The sequence below is a fragment of the Chlorocebus sabaeus genome, chromosome 12, assembly GCF_047675955.1.
Source record: "Chlorocebus sabaeus isolate Y175 chromosome 12, mChlSab1.0.hap1, whole genome shotgun sequence".
NCBI classification, from domain to species: domain Eukaryota; kingdom Metazoa; phylum Chordata; class Mammalia; order Primates; family Cercopithecidae; genus Chlorocebus; species Chlorocebus sabaeus.
In genome coordinates this window covers 40,156,067-40,174,148 of record NC_132915.1, presented here as the reverse complement: position 1 = coordinate 40,174,148, position 18,082 = coordinate 40,156,067, and positions in this window count along the sequence as shown.

Sequence of the window (18,082 nt, the reverse complement as noted above, 5' to 3'; positions counted from 1 at the left end):
TCCTCTGTGTCTCTTTCCTTTCTCTCTCTCTGCTGGTCTTTCCTTGCCTCTGCCAGCCGCTTATGCTGCTGTTCTCTCAACCACTGTGTGTTGGGGGTGGGGGTGTCTAAAACCAGCTGTAACCAAGTGTCTATGTACGGGAACTGGTCTGGGTTCCCTGGCTTACATGTTACCTTGTGCTATACATTTGAAACAAGGGACCTGTCCCGGCTTCCTTCTAATGGCCAACCTATCTCTAATGCTGGCCAGTCTATCTTACACAAAGTTTTAAGTTTTCCTGGTGTCATAGTACTCCATAGTCTCCCTTAAATCCTTTTTATGAAAATTTTCAACATAGTTCCTAGTGGGGTGGGCTTACTTTGTGCCTCACCCATGTTTCCTCTAGACAAAACACCACACTCACACCACACACACACCATAAAACAAAGAACAGGTAAAAAGGGTACACACACACTTTTGTAGTTTACACCAAACCAAAATCAAAACCAAAATCAGAGTATCCAGAAATCCAAGCCAGGTCAAAACCAAAACCAAAGTATGAAGCAATCCAAGTCAAGTCAAAAACAAAAACCAAAGTGCCGGTACAGGCATACCGTGGGTGATCAGGCCACACTTCCACTCAACTGGAGTAAGGCAAGTTCCCAAGACCAATCCTGTCAAGCAATTCAAACCAAGTCAAAACCAAAACCAAAGTGCCGATAAAGGCACGATGTGGGTGATCAAGCCACGCTTCCACTCAAATGGAGTGGGCAAATTCCCAAGACCAGTCCTGTCAAGCAATTCAAACCAAGTCAAAACCAAAACCAAAGTGCCGATAAAGGCACGATGTGGGTGATCAGGGCACGCTTCCACTCAAATGGAGTGGGCAAGTTCCCAAGACCGGTCCTGTCAAGCAATTCAAACCAAATCAAAACTAAAACCAAAGTGCCAATAATGGCACACCATGGGTGATCAGGCCTCGCTTCCACTCAAACAGAGTGGGCAAGTTTCAAAGACTAGTCTTACCAAGTTTTAGATGTCCAGACTCCAAGTGCCCATTCCTTCCCAGTGTGCAACCACTGCATTGATCCTCCATGGGGGCCTGCCACACACTGCTCTGGCGAGGCGTCCCACCGGGGCAAATGCCTACCTGGGAGCACTCTCAGGATCTGTGTCGCTTGGGCTGATCGGAGTCCCCCACAGGGATGTTCCACAGGGCAGGCTTAAGCCACCTAAGGGGATGCCTCAACCATCCGCCAGTCACCTTGCTTCCCAGTCCAGGAACCAAGAAATGTAGCAGGATGAGCGGCAGACAAAACTCCTCAGACACTGAGTTAAAGAAGAAAGGGGTTTATTCGGCCGGGGGCATTGGCAAGACTTCTATCTCAAGAGCCGAGCCCCCAAGTGAGCAATTCCTGTCCCTTTTAAGGGCTCACAACTCTAAGGGGGTGCATGTGAGAGGGTCCTGATTGAGCAAGCAGGGGGTACGTGACTGGGGGCTGTTTGCACCGGTAAATAGATCGGAACAAAACAAGATAGGGATTTTCACAGTGCTTTTCTATACAATGTCTGTAATCTATAGATAACAGAACCAATTAGGTCAGTGGTTGATCTTTAACTACCAGGCCCAGGATGCGGTGCTGGGCTGTCTGCCTGTGGATTTCATTTCTGCCTTTAATTTTTACTTCTTCTTTCTTTGGAGGCAGAAATTGGGCATAAGACAATATAAGGGGTGGTCTCCTCCCTTACTATCATGTTATAGTATCTAAATGGTGTTCCTCCAAGAACAATGGAGGCTGTCATTTGTGGGAAGGTGTGGCCACATGACTTACTTTAGCTAATGACGTTCAGGAATTGACATGTCTACTTCCAAGCGGAAGCTTTAGAAACCAGAGTGTGATTGCCCACACTTTCTTTCCCTTTGCCACACAGCGCCTAATAATGTAATAGTGGCTGCTCCCATAGCCTGGGTACTTGAATACAAACTATAAAAAGCAAAATCCCCAGCCATAGCACCCCAGCCATGCTATCTTTTGAATAACATACTTATGTCTGGAATGTTATATCACTTAAGGAAACTTCAATTAGATTTTTAATGTTTCATAAAAAAAGTAAAGTGCTCTACCGTATGCAACATTTTAATTCCTTCACCTCTCCCCTCATTCACAAATCAGTTTTATAGTTCTTACTCTCCTATTAAACCACTGAATTTTTGTTTGTTTTGAGATTTTTTTGTTATTATTGTTTTCTATGTAATGTAAATGGGGAGCCGAGCAAGAAGACAGGAGGCAGATGAGAACAAAGGTATCCTTTATTGGGCTCGCGAGCGAGGTTCACCCATCCTGTAGGAGGAGAGCCGAGGAAGTCGCGATGGGGGCGGGTATGGGGGGGCGCCTTTTACAGGGCAAGGTAGGTGGGGTTTGTAGGTTTCGGTTTCTGAGGAATGACGTGTCCAGGAGCTTGCGCAGAGCGGGGGGTTTTTTGGCGGGCGCAGGCTTTTTTCGCGCGCTGAGAGTCTTAGCAGGAAGTGAAGGGAGGGGAGTCCTAACAAAGGGCCTGCCATGCGGGGTGATAGTGCCATGTTGGGTCTAGATTCCTGCCTAACATTGTATTATAACCATACCTTGATAATACTAAAGTGATGGTGGAATAAAATTTAATTAAAAGCAGCAAGATTTGTGGGTTAGATGATGAGATTAGGAATAGATTTGAGAGATTAAATGTAGGTGATTATGTTGGCAGTTGTCAGATTTATGGAGTTAGTTTCTCAAAATTGAAGTGTACATAGGTGGTATAAGTAGATGTTAACCGAAGTCATGGAAGTAGATGTAACTTACTACTTTTCATTATGAAAAAATAAACGATAGTGGAAGAGACTGTTGAAGGCAGAACCTTGAAATACACCAACACTTATTGGGAATTTAGACTTTACCTTGAAGGAAATTGTTTATCAACAAAGGATTTAAATAGAAAAATGACATGATCAGAGTTCTGTGATTGAAAAGCCACTCTATACCTGAGATAATTGACTAAGAATAAGAAGAAACTGGTCATTAATAAATCTCTACATTCTTTGGTTTAAGTACATATTTATCCAGAAATTTTATCTTTGAATATACATGTTGCTCTTGAACATGTTCTCCTTTGGCTACTCTAAAATTACGCCATAAGCAAATAGTCAGTGTTTGCTTTTGTAGTTCCTACTATATATCTGATATAATTCTTGGTTTCATGACTCCTGAACAGACCCAGAGGAGATACATGTTTTTGAAGGGAAAACAACTCTAAGAGCTGCATGTAATTGAAACTAGCACGATTGTTCTACAGAATACCTCAGAATACATCATCTTATCCTCAGTAATAGCATAGTGCTAAACAAATAAAGGACACAAAGGAGAATAAGTTGCAATTGCTAACCTCAAAATAATTAGAATCAAGAGAGAGGCTGGTACAAAATTGCTGTGAAGATATTTAGTTTTTTAAAAAAATACCTTATTCAAGACTGGTAGGTAATGCCAAAAGGCCACATGGTGCTATCTTTTGAAGAACTTACTTATGTCTGGAATGTTTTATCACTTAAGGAAACTTCAATTAGATTTTCATTTTTTATGTTTCATAAAAAAAGTAAAGTGCTCTACTCTATACAAAATTTTAATTCCTTCACATTTCCCCTCATTCACAAATCAGTTTTATAGTCCTTACTCTCTTATTAAACTATGTCTAAATGCTAAATTCCAGTAAGAATATATTATCTGCAATGTTTCACTACTTAACAGTGAAAAATACTAGCAATGGCCAAAGATTCTATTTTGCATTACCCACATAATACAGTAAATTATTTGAGCCTAGGTCAGAAAATACTTTTCATAGTTGAGTCATCCAGTTAATAATGAAAAGATTAAGCATATATTTTGAAAGTCAAAAATAGTACTATATCAATTGACCTATCACAGCCTGCTGACTCATGGAAGAGTTACAGGAAATAGACTGTCTGTTATTTGGATGCATAGGCACAACAGGCAACAAAAAGAAAGGCCAGATAATATCTCACAAATGGCACAGGAAGGATTTTAACACTAGGGAAGGCTGGTTCTTTAAAATAAATGGATGATTGCAGAACACTCCAGATAGACTGTTGACCTTGTCTGAGTAAATACCGAAGGGTAAAAAAAGAAAAAAAAGAAACACAAACTATATAGAATGACCTCAAGTTGAATAAAACAGGAAATCCTCTTAGCTGAAATTGCCCTGTAATTTCTATTTGAGTGGAGCAAAAGAAAGATTTCTGTTTCATACTTTATTTTTTCTTTCCAATTTATAACAATGTAATTCTATTTTAAATTAATGCAGCTACAATAATATTTTTCCTATTATACCCTGGTACACTGTAGGGCTGCCTGTTCTATCTTGTGAACAGGTTATGGGTCTGTCACATAAAATGTTATTTTTACTATAGTCTCTTCTTCTATGTAGTTATATAGTTTTTGGAATAACCTACAAATAGTAGCAGTTTTCTGTCAATTAAAACTCTGTGATTATCACTAATTTTATTCTAAATTGAATCTAGCATTTGGCCTGCATATGTATTTGAATCAGAATATAAAACAGAGAAATTATGAAAAATAGAAAAAAATTGAAATAAATATAATGAGTCTGAATGTGTATTAATGCAATATATTATATTACTACATAGCAATAACTTTTTTTCAGTTAAACCCTAAATTTAAAAAATTAAGTATATTATAGCTATATCTTTTGCAAGTGGTGTGGCTATTTTTTCTCTAAATTCCATTATCTGGTAAGTCCTAATAATAACAAAATTGAATATGTAGAAATAATTTATCATCATCAAGCAAGACATTTTGATTGTAACCCAAGAAGTATATTGTCCTGAACTAGATGCTAAGAAGCAGATATTTTTATATAACACTATTGTTATATCATCAAATCATTAAAGTTCTTATTGTGCAACCTGGAAATTCTTAAAGGCTGATTGATTTTCAATGACAATGTTAAACATATGTCTCTGAAAGGAATTTCTTAAATATAAGAGAATACAACAATAAAATTTGCTAATCATAAATTAATATTTTTATTTCCAAAAGCCTGAGAATATAAATATAAGATACAGCATAACTATCTAATGACAAAGATGTTTAAAAATTCAAGATCTGTTGTATTGATGTGGGTTGGCTGTGTCCCCACCCAAATCTCACCTTGAATTGTAAGAATCCCCATGTGTCAAGCGGGGGGCCAGGTGGAGATAACTGAATAATGGAGGCAGTTTCCTCCATACTAGTCTTATGACAGTGAATAAGGCTCATGAGATCTGATGGTTTTATTTTTTTATTTTTTATTATACTTTAAGTTCTAAGGTACATGTGTACAGCGTACAGGTTTGTTACATAGGTATACATCTGCCATGTTGGTTTGCTGCACCCATCAACTCGTCATTTACATTAGGTTTTTCTCCTAATGCTATCCCTCCTGCAGCTCCCACCCTCTGACAGGCCCTGGTGTGTGATGTTCCCTGCCCTGTGTCCAAGTGTTCTTATTGTTCATTTCCCGTCTATGAGTGAGAACATGTGGTGTTTTATTTTATGTCCTTGTGATAGTTTTTTGAGAATGATGGTTTCCAGCTTCATCCACGTCCCTGCAAAGCACATGAACTCATCCTTTTTTATGGCTGCATAGTATTCCATGGTGTATATGTGCCACAAATTCTTAATCCAGTCTATCATTGATGAACATTTTGGTTGGTTCCAAGTCTTTGCTATTGTGAACAGTGCCACAATAAATATACGTGTGCATGTGTCTTTATAGTAGAATGATTTATAATCCTTTGGGTATATACCCAGTAATGGGATTGTTAGTTCTAGATCCTTGAGGAATCTCCACACTGCCTTCCACAATGGTTGAACTAATTTACACTCCCACCAACAGTGTAAAAGCCTACCTATTTCTCCAGATCCTCTCCAGCATTTGTTGTTTCCTGACTTTTTAATGATCGTCATTCTAACTGGTGTGAGATGGTGTCTCATTGCGGTTTTGATTTGCATTTCTCTGATGACCAGTGATAATGAGCATTTTTTCATGTGTCTGTTGGCTGCATAAATGTCTTCTTTTGAGAAGTGTCTGTTCATATCCTTTGCCTACTTTTTGATGACGTTGTTTGTTTTTTTCTTGTAAATTTGTTTAAGTTCTTTGTAGATTCTGGATATTAGCCCTTTGTCAGATAAGTAGATTGCAAAAATTGTCTCCCATTCTGCAGGTTGCCTGTTCACTCTGATGGTAGTTTCTTTTGCCATGCAGAAGCTCTTTAGTTTAATTAGATCCCATTTGTATATTTTGGCTTTTGTTGCCATTGCTTTCGGTGTTTTAGTCATGAAGTCATTGCTCATGCCTATGTCCTGGATGGTATTGCCTAGGTATTCTTCTAGGGTTTTTATGGTATTAGGTCTAACATTTAAGTCTTTAATCTATCTTCAATTAATTTTTGTATAAGGTGTAAGGAAGAGATGAAGTTTCAGCTTTCTACTTATGGCTAGCCAGTTTTCCCAGCACCATTTATTAAATGGGGAATCCTTTTCCCATTTCTTGTTTTTGTCAGGTTTGTCAAAGATCAGATGGTTGTAGATGTGTGGTGTTATTTCTGAGGTCTCTGTTCTGTTCCATTGGTCTATATTTCTGTTTTGGTACCAGTACCATGCTGTTTTTGTTACTGTAGCCTTGTAGTATAGTTTGAAGTCAGGTAGCATGATGCCTCCAGCTTGGTCCTTTTTATTTAGAATTGTATTGGCAATGTGGGCTCTTTTTGGTTTCATATGAACTTTAAAGTAGTTTTTTCCAACTCTGTGAAGAAAGTCATTAGTAGCTTGATGGGGATGGCATTGAATCTATAAATTACCTTGGGCAGTATGGCCATTTTCATGATTTTGATCTTTCCTATCCATTAGCATGGAATGTTCTTCCATTTGTTTGTGTCCTCTTTTATTTCGTTGAGCAGTGGTTTGTAGTTCTCCTTGAAGATGTCCTTCCCTTGTAAACTGGATTCCTAGGTATTTTATTTTATTCTCTTTGTAGCAGTTGTCAATGGGAGTTCACTCATGATTTGGCTCTCTGTCTGTTATTGGTGTATAGGAATACTTGTGATTTTTGCACATTGATTTTGTATCCTGAGACTTTGCTGAAGTTGCTTATCTGCTTGAGGAGATTTGGGGCTGAGACGATGGGGTTTTCTAAATATATAATCATGTCATCTGCAAACAGGAACAATTTGACTTCCTCTTTTCCTAATTGAATATCCTTTATTTCTTTCTCTTGTCTGTTTGCCCTGGCCAGAACTTCCAGAACCAATGACAAAAACCACATGATTATCTCAATTGATACAGAAAAGGCCTTTGACAAAATTCAACAGTCCTTCATGCTAAAGACTCTCAATAAACTACATATTGATGGAACATATCTCAGAATAATAAGAGCTCTTTATGACAAACCCACAGCCAGTATCATACTGAATGGATGAAAACTGGAAGCATTCCCTTTGAAAATTGGCCCAAGGATGCCCTCTCTCACCACTCCTGATCTGATGGTTTTATAAATGGGAATTCTGTTACACGAGTTGTCTTTTGCCTGCCATGATGTAAGATGTGCCTTTGCTCCTTCTTTGTCTTCCACCATGATGGTGAGGCCCAACCGTGTGGAACTGTGAGTCCATTAAACCTCTCTTTCTTTATAAATCACCTAGTCTTGGGTATCTATTTATTAGCAGCATGAGAACAGACTAATTGGTACTGGTAGAGTGGGATGCTGCAGTAAAGATACCTGAAAATGTGGAAGCAACTTTGCAACTGGGTAACAGGCAGAGGTTGGTACAGTTAGGAGGACTCAGAAGAAGACAAGAAGATGTGGAAAAGTTTGGGACTTCCTGGAGATTTGTTGAACTTTGGCTTTGACCAAAGTGATGATAGTGGTATGGGCAATACAATCAGGGCTGAGATGGTCTCAGATGGAGATGAGGAACTTGTTGGGACCTGGAACAAAGATGACTCTTGTCATATTTTAGCAGAGACTGGTGTCATTTTGCCCCACCCTATAGATTTGTGAAACTTCGAACTTGAGAGAGATGATTTAGGGCATCTGCCAGAAGAAATTTCTAAGTAGCAAATTGTTAAAGAGGTGACTACAGTGCTATTAAAAGCATTTCATTTTATGTATTCACAAAGATATGGTTTTGAATTGGAACTTATGTTAAAAAGGAAAGCAGAGCATAGATGTTTGAAAAATTTGCAGCCTGATGATGTGATAGAAAAGAAAAACCCATTATCTGTGGAAAAAATTCAAGCAGGCTGCAAACATTTGCATAAGTAACAAGGATCCAAATGTTAATCCCCAAGACAATGGGAAAAACGTGTCCAGGGCACGTCAGAGATCTTCATGTCAACCCCTTCCATTATAGGCTCAGAGGCGCAGGAGGAAAGAATTGTTTTGTGGATCAGTCCCAGGGATCAGTAGGTCAGGCCCTGCTCTCTGCATCCTAGGAACTTGGTGTCCTGCGTCCCAGCCACTCCAGCCATCGCTAAAAGGGACGAAGGTACAGCTCCTGCCATGGCTTCAGGGGTGTAAACCCCAAGCCTTTGCAGCTTCCATGTGATATTGAGCCTACTGGTGCACTGAACTCAAGAATTGAGATTTGCAAACCTCTGCCTAGATTTCAGAGGCTGTATGGAAATCCCTGGCTGTCTAAGCAGAAGTTTGCTGCAGGGTGGGACCCTCGTGGAGAACTTCTGCTAGGGCAGTGCAAAAGGAAACTGTGGGGTTGGAGCCCACACATGGAGTCCCCAATGAGGCACTGCCTAGCGGAGCTGTGAGAAGAGGCCTATTGTCCTCCAGACCCCAGAACAGTAGATCCACCAACAGCTTATACTGTGCACCTAAAAAAGCTGCAGATAATCAGTGCCAGCTCATGAAAGCAACGAGAAACGGGGGCTGTACCCTGTAAAGACACAGGGGCAAAGCTGCCTGTGGCCATGGGAGCCCACCTCTTGTAACAGTGTAACCTGGATTTGTGACATGGAGTGAAAAGTGATCATTAGGGAGTTTTAACATTTGGCTGCCCCACTTGATTTCAGACTTGCATGGGGTCTGTAGCCCCTTTGTTTTGGCCAATTTCTCCCATTTGAAAAGAGTGTATTTACCCAATGCCTGGATTCCCATTCTATCTAGGAAATAACTATCTTGCTTTTTATTATACAAGCTCATAGGTGGAAGGGACTTGCCTTGTCTCAGATGAAACTTTGGACTGTGGACTTCTGAGTTCATGCTGAAATGAGTTAAGATTTTGGGGGACTGTTGGGAAGGCAAGATTGGTTCTGAAATGTGAGAACATGAGATTTGGGCGGGGCCAGGGGCACAATTATATGATTTGGCTATGTCTCCACCCAAATCTCACCTTGAATTGTAGTAATGCCCACGTGTCAAGGGCAGGGCCAGGTGAAGGTAATTGAATCACGAGGTAGTTTCCTTCATACTGTTCTTAAGGTAGTGAATAAGGCTCATGAGATCTGATGGTTTTATAAATGGGAGTTCCCATGAACAAGCTCTGTCTTGCCTGTCATCCTGCAAAACTTGCCTTTGCTCCTCCTTTGCCTTCTGTCATGATTGTGAGGCCTCCCCAGTCATGTGGAACTGTGAGTCCATTAAACCTCTTTTTCTTTAGAAAGTACCCAGTCTCAGGTATGTCTTTATTGGCAGCGTGAGAACAGACTAATATACCTATTTACTTAATTAATTTTCAATTACGATACTTATAGAAATATTCAACATTATTTTAACCAACTCAGTGCTTTGAAAATCCTATAATGAACTTACATTTTAAGACAGTTCTGTTCACCTTTCTCTTGAAAAGCATTTTATTTTCAATTTGAACTTTAAAACTATTAGAAGAAAGGCCAGTAATTTTCCTATGCCTCTATTTATTATATTGCCACCTGTGTTTCTGTTTGCTCTTTTCAGATCTGTGAGACTTCCTAATACTAACCAAATATGCACAGATATATATGAGTTTCCAGTTATTCAAACACTTTTGAATTCTTGTTTCTTCTATAAACCTTAACAGAAATCCTTCAGCAAATGCTTTTGACACTCTTCTAAACATGATGTGTTTCTCTTTCAGCATGATCATCAGATTTCGATTCACTGGCTTAAATCTCTATTTTTCACTATAGGCTAAAAGGGGACAGAGACCACATCTTTGTTATTGCCCGATATGTCTGCAATACCTAGATCATGCCTATCTCATAGTAGATGCACACTGAGTTAAATAAGTGGTGATGATAACTCATACAGTTAGAGTTTACCAAATGTGGAATTGACTAGTAAATTTGGGATTTTATAATTTTGTGAATTTCACTGTCAGCTCAGTAATTATCATTTTTCATTAGATTGCTAATGTAAAAAGCAAAAATATAAAATGAATTCTCTCTAATCCACATATCTCTTCTTGGCAGAATGACTGACTGAGATTCTAATTTTTTTACAATGAAAAACTTAATGAGAGCTGAGAAAAACAGTGCAAAGAGAAAAATGAGTCTCCTTGGATATTTCTATTCTCTGCCCAATGTTCGGTTTCCTTCCTCAATTTTTGCATTTTCAGTAGCTTATTCTTTTGGAAGTCTTGGCTGTAGTTTGATACTATTTATGTTCACTTTCATTATTCACTAAGATATTTAGACTATATAATATGAGCGTCGGAAATTTCTGCTTTTTTTTTTTTTTTTTTTTTTTTTTGAGATGGAATCTTGCTCTGTCACCCAGGCTAGAGTGCAATGCCACAATCTCAGCTCACTGCAACCTCTGCCTCCCGGGTTCAAGTGATTCCCCTGCCTCAGTCTCCCAAGTAGCTGGGATTACAGGCACCCGCTACCATGCCCAGCTAATTTTCACATTTTTTAGTAGAGACAGGGTTTTACCATGTTGGTCAGGCTGGTCTCGAACTCCTGACCTCAGGTGGTCCACCCACCTCGCCTCCCAAAGTATTGGGATTACAGGCATGAGCCACTGCGTCTGGCCTGTTTTTTAACCCTTCAACTATATAACTTAGCTCCAAGTCTGGAAATCAAGAAATAAATTAGTGTAAATGTAGTTTGTAAATTAATTATGAAACTTCATTGAGCAGATTCTTTTAAATTTATTTTAAATTGAGTTAATATGTGTTCATAATTAATTAATTCTAATAATATTGGGAAAACTGATGGTCATACACTGAAATGGATGTTGTCTGTAGTGAGTTGTTTTATTCGTAAATGCATATGTATGTGTCCTACCTAGTTAACATCCCTTCATAATCTAATATTTATAAACAATCAACAAGTAAGTACTTTATGTTTTGTATCTGTGTTCCCAGAACAATTATTTATTTACTTAACTGATATAGTCAGTCTCTTCAAGGGCTTATGTCATATATGAAGGTATTAAAAAACAGTTAGTCTTGGAGAAACATAAGGAATACATAATTTAGCTTGGCTCAACAAGAAGGTTTTGATATATTAAGAGGTCCTGGTGCATGCAAAACCCATTATATAAATAAATACAGGTTAATAATCAAAGTTTTGGTGTGGGGTTGATCTATTAAGTTTTTAACTAACAACATCCTGTTTATGTACATTAAGTTTCTATCATGCATAGAATATAAACTAATGTTTATAAAAAGTAAATAAACAAGTGAGTAAATAAAGTCAGTACTCTACGTGGTGACACTAATCTCTCGAGTGAATGTGTGTATTGAGCTCTTTAGCTGATATTTTTATCATTGTTTACTTCATATTCAGTGTTCCTAACAAGATACACAACTTGGGAAATTTAAGGAGAAAGTACTTGAGAGAACCGGTAAGAAGAATAGTTGTAAATGTTTTTGAAAACAAAGGCCAAAGCTCTAACTAATAGATTCTAGGTGTAAAGAGGTATTTGAATAAATGTAAGGTATAGCATATAGCATGTCTGTAATTATTAGTACACAAAATTATTGCATAACTATTGGCATTAACTCCTTACATTTAAAAAATTACCTTGACATATTTTTATGTAAGAGCTCTAAATAGTCACATTCTATTTTTCTTCTACAGACTATCAGTTAAGTCTTCAGCTATCTATAACTTCTAGCTGCTATTAACTTCTTATGCTGGGAATGCAATGTCTAAAATCCATTTCCATGTGGTAAATTAGAAAGAAAAGTGATGTTTTATTTGAGGAAATTATTGATATTTGCTTTTATATTACTTTTTAGCATGTTTAGCCCAATTGTACATGGTATTCTTGTTAGGTTATCCAGATTTTGGAATTGTAAACGGTGTGATAAGCATCTTGGAACATCTCAATAATCTTACAAAAATAAAGACCTTGGTCTGGAAGCCCTAAGATATTTTATGCAAAAGAGGTATTATCAAAGGCAATGACAAATAGCTACAGAAAGGCAAGTCTTGCATAAAAATAGGCATCATCCATCATTACAATAGAACTACTGAACACCTACCGAGTTCCTGATAAGCAGTATTATAACAATTAAGTAACCTTACTCATTCCAGGACTTCCTTACATAGATGCTAATTGCTAAATATTTGGTTAACTGGAAAATGGAGAAGTTCAATTCATGAATATTTACTGAGTGCCTACTATGTATCCAGCAGTGTGGTGCAGAAATCAAGACAAGAATTAAGCCTGTAACTCACAAGCAAAATGTGTACTCATGATCTAACAAGCACATGTGTTCCGCCTCTCGTTCACTTCTGGGAAATAAAACAGTGTCTAAAACTACTCTAGAAGTCCAGGGTAGTACATTAGGGAAATGTGCTAAATAATGTTGTCTCTGTGGAACCCACTTCTTGCTCTGGATTTTCTCAAGAAGTAAATAAGTTGGCCCACAAAATTAGATAGACTGTGGTCGTTTTCACATGCTTAAGGAAACATCAAAGCTTTGTAGAAAATGTGGATGTTGACAAGAAATTATGGAACATCTGTTTTATTCCTCTATAAGTATTTAACCAAAAAAGTGCCAAAAATAAATTTATAAATGTGGCCAGTTAATGGTAGACTAGAACAAGTCCAGGGCTCCAAATGTGCAGTTCAGAGCTCCTTCTGTAAGAAGTGTTCCAGTAAGAGTGACTCCATCTTGAGTGAGGTAGGCTAGGAAATTGAGGCTGCGACTTGCTAGGCTGCATTCCCAGAAAGTTAGGTATTCTTACCCTCTAAATGTTTATGGCCAAAGGAACAGATTGATAATGTTTACTAAACATACCCGGACTTGGAGTGTCCAGATATCCCAATATCTTGAGAACAAAGGCATTCTTAAGTTTTCTTTAAAGACAATAATATTGATTCTTGCAAAATGTAGTAATTAAGAAAATCAATCCTTTATCACAAGCCCTTGTAGCAAAGCGCATCTCCTGTGATGTTTTTTAAAATTATATATATACACACAAGTACTGTACCTAGAGTGGACGCTTTCTTTCTCTTACTTTCAGGAACGCCCTACTCTGTCTATGGAGTAGCTGTTCTTTCACCACTTTACTTTCTTAATAAACTTGCTTTTGCTTTACACTGTGGACTCGTCCTCAATTCTTTCCTGTGCGAGATCCAGACACCTCTCTTGGGGTTTGGATCCAGACCCCTTTCCTGTAACATTTCTACCAAAATACATCAGCTGTTTCCCAGTCTTATACCTAAATTTAGGCTAACATTGAAAGTAAGATCAAAATAGTTATAAGATGGCATTACATGGTTGCTAATTAGTCAAACATGAATAGGTTCTAGAAGTAGCTCTTACTGAAGCCCCAGGAATACAGTGAACAAACATTTTCAGTATTCCTTGAATTCATTAATGACCCTAGAACTGTTACCTCTCAATGACTATACTATTAAATAATATACTTATGGCTATAAAGAATCAAAATTACAGAACAAATAGAAATATGGTTTTTAGGATGAGGCAGGCAGATCACTTGAGCTCAGGAGCTTGAGACCAGCCTGGGCAACATGGCAAAACCCCATCTCTACAAAAAATACAAACATTAACCAGGACTGACGGTGCATGCCTTAGGTCCCAGCTACTTGGGAAGCAGGCTGTAGTGAGCCGAGATTCACACCACTGCACTCCAACCTGGGTGACACAGTGAGACCCTGTCTCAAGAAAAAAAAGAAAGGAAAAAAGAAAGAAAGAAAAAAAAAGAAATATGTTTTTTATAGCACAGACTTTTAACTGGTTATTTCTTCTTAATTTGTTTTCTCATGTTTCTGACAACGATTTAAAATCAATCTACTGAATAGGTTACAGTGAAATATCAATGTCTTCATCTGCCCCTGCTCTATTTCAGGGCAGACATTTTTGTTTTTCTGCTCTACCACTTTTCTTTAGTCTTAAGAACAGGGAATTTGTGAGTGATTTTGCCATGTTATTCCTATATATGATATTAGGACTTATATTTTTGTAGTTATTCCTCAGATTACTATAGATTTCATTAATTGCTCTGAAGAACAATTCAAAACAGCATAGTTGACAATTGGGAATTTTCTCTACACCTAAAAAAAAAAAATCAACATTATCACAGGTCTTCTTGGCAGACTATTCAACTATAAAGAGAGAGAGAAAAAATAATCCTTTGAATTCTCTCTTACATCTCAATATTTGCAAATCACAAAGTTTTAATTTCATAGAGAAAATGAGAAAATATTATTAACTTACTTTGTATCCTCTATTTCCTACGAAGAAATGCAATTAATCTAGTTTCAGAAGTTTAGATACAACTCATTCATACAGATGCACTACAAATTTGAACTACAAAAAAGCAAATTTGCAGTGTAAGTCTTACAAAATTGTTAACAGCATCTCCATTTTCTACTGCACATAATGCATCACAAAATGTAGAAGCAATGACTAAGTCAGTATGGTCAGAAAAAATTTCAAAGTTGATTGTAAATATTATGTCTGAGTAAACAGGTATTGAACGGAAACACACAGTGGAAAGGAGAAAAAAATGACTCTGATACATGGTTTTATATCATTGCTTAAATAGTTAAAATATGTGTGTATATAGATGGTATTGTACATACTATAAAAAGTAAAATAGCCTAAAATATTCACAGAAATATCAGTGTCTGCTATTTTTAAAGAAGCAGAAAAACCTGTAGTTCACATTATCATAGTGTGATTTAAGACAATATTTTACATTATGATACAAAACGAACCAAAAAAATTTGTTGGGCCATTTTACTGGTTGGTTGTGCACATCCTCAAGCCCATATGTATAATATTTACTTTTTTCTGATGTGGAGAGAAATGTATTCTAATTTTTGAAAATTTCAGACACACAGAAATATAGAAAAAATAAGATTTTATTTCCTTTTTTTAGTACCTTATCATACCTTATCTGCGCAATTCCCTGTTTTAACTTCTGAATATTATGTTATAGGGAGAAATCCACATTTCATTAAACTTCTTTGAGAAATGAATTTTAAGTGTTAGCATATTTCATTAAAATATTTATGGTTATGTAGATTCTCCAATATTTTAAAGGTTATGTATTTTTGTTTATTAATTTCATGAATTAATTATTTCTTTAATTTAGCTTCCAAGCAGGAAGTTAATGATTTGTGGAGTACCAACATTGATGGCTTCCAATAAGTACTGAAGGAAGGATTAAGTGCTGCCTAAACGACCCCTTAGTTAATTACCCCCATAGCTTTAATAAGTAACTCAGTGCTCCCAAATGTCTATGATAAGAGAGTGTTCATGGAGTCAGTGGAGGGTACTAACCTCTGGACTTCATACAAAGCAGTTAAACATTATAGTATATACAAGCCTTTCTCAGCTGATATCTGAGGAAACCAAAATCATAGTTACATATGTACTATTGATTGAGTTCCTAAAATGTGTCAAATCAATATATATATGACACTTACACACACACACACACGCACACACACGCACATTTTCTTAAGCCATTACTGAAACTCTGCAAACTCAAAGAAAAGCTGCTTGTTATTGAAAAGATGGCAACCCTGTGCCCTGATCCAGGAGGTAGAAAGTAAGGGAGAACATAAAGGATTCCTGTCACCTTTCTCAGTAGTGGGACTCTTCTAGTTCGTGAAAAAAAGTATTACTAGACCACCAGAGCTTTGTTGTTGTTTATTCCCCTCAATTTAGTTGCATTGGCTAATATTTCATGGAATGTCTCTTGCACTCTGATTATAGGCTATCTTTGGATTTTTTTTTGTTTTCAGAACCACGTATTTGTCATTCAGCCATTTCTTTTTTTTTTTTTTTTTAAAACATTATAGTTGCAAGGAGGATGAGTCTCTATCCATATCTGCCAGACAAGTGCTATTTCAATGTAGATAGTCAAATGCGTCCTTTATCTTTTTTCCTGCTTTTTCAAAATTGTGGTAAAACACACATAATAGAACATTTATCATCTTAGCCATTTTTAAGTGGATAATTTAGTGGTATTAACTACATTCATAATGCTATGGAACTGTCACTATGGTCCATTCTTTAACTTTTACTACCCTTATATAAAAGCAATTAGAATTTATGTAAATTAGGAGTTCCTTCTGGGGGAAAAGTTTTTAAAATGCACTCTGTGTTAGTAAGCAAATCACTTCATTGTAGTGTGGTAAAGATAAACTCAAATCAATGCCGTTTTATTGATTGATTTGATGTAGCTATGCAATGACAAAAGTCAAAGGAGGAAATGTTGTCTATTAAAAAAATACACCTAGTTTTGTTTTCCCAGAAACTAACACCAATTCCAAAGTTTTTTCAATAATACATTTTTCTTTAAAAGGGGGGAGGTTTGTATAGGTTTTTTTTTTTTTTTTTTTTGAAGCAGGGTCTCCCTTTGTCATACAGGCTGGAGTACAGTGGCACAATCAACCTAGACCTCTCAGGCTCAAGAGATCCTCCCTCGACTCACCCACTCAGTAGCTGGGAATACAGGCACACACAACCATGCCCAGCTAGTTTTTTTGGGTTTTCGTTTTTGTAGAGACACGGTCTCAGTATGTTGCTCAGGCTAGTCTCCAACTCTTGGGATCATGTGATACCCCCGCCTTGGCCACTCAAATTACTGGGATTATAGGTGTGAGCCACCGCGCCTGGTCTGTATACTTGAAATATTTTTATCCAACTCAGTATTATTACAGAAAAGGAAATACCAGATAATTGAATAGTAAATGCATTTACAATGATCTAGAAGATGGGGAAAAGCCTTCCAGAAACAATATATTCTTCCCAATATCTAAGCACTTGTTATATGTGATATAATTGCATATTTTAAAAGTCACCCTGCTTCTGAATAAAATTATATTGAATACTATAATCATGTGACTACTGAGGGTTCTTAAACACTACTTTTATTCCAGCTGATGACTACTAAATATTCAGAGGTAATGAAATACATCATACTTTTATTCAATATCAATTCAAATAATGTATTACTGTAAAACAAAACTATCAGTTCATGGTGCTATAAGAAGATTTCACATTCCTTTGGCTTTGCTAAAACTTTACAGATCTACTTCCTTTTATAGGGGTTTTCAAAATAAAACAGAAGTTTTCTTATTTGTTTCTATGAGATTCCTGTGTCATTTAGAGGTTAAAAACACATCTTACAGGACAAAAATAATTAATTTACTTATCTTTTACCTATTCACATTTAAACATTGTTAATTAGATAAGTACTTTAGCAGTAAATATATGGGAATATCTGTATGTGCAATTGAGGAAAAGAGAGGAAAAAGGGGCAGCACAATTTTGGATCTTCCAAAATTCTCACGTAAAATCAGACAGAGCACCTAGATAGCAAAAATAACAATACATGTAAAATATTTCCAACTTAAATAGGTGGCAAGGAATACCACAAACCCAAAATACACTGCCATCAAGGTCTGTATCTTGTAGGCACCTGTAAGGGAGAAAGTAGAGAGAAGCAATGGAGTTTCTGATGAACTCACATTAGCCAGCCGATATTCACTAGATGGTGTAAGGAATGCCTGCTCCTGAGAATGGCAGTTGAAGCTAGAAGAAACATTTCCCACTTGACTGACAGGATAG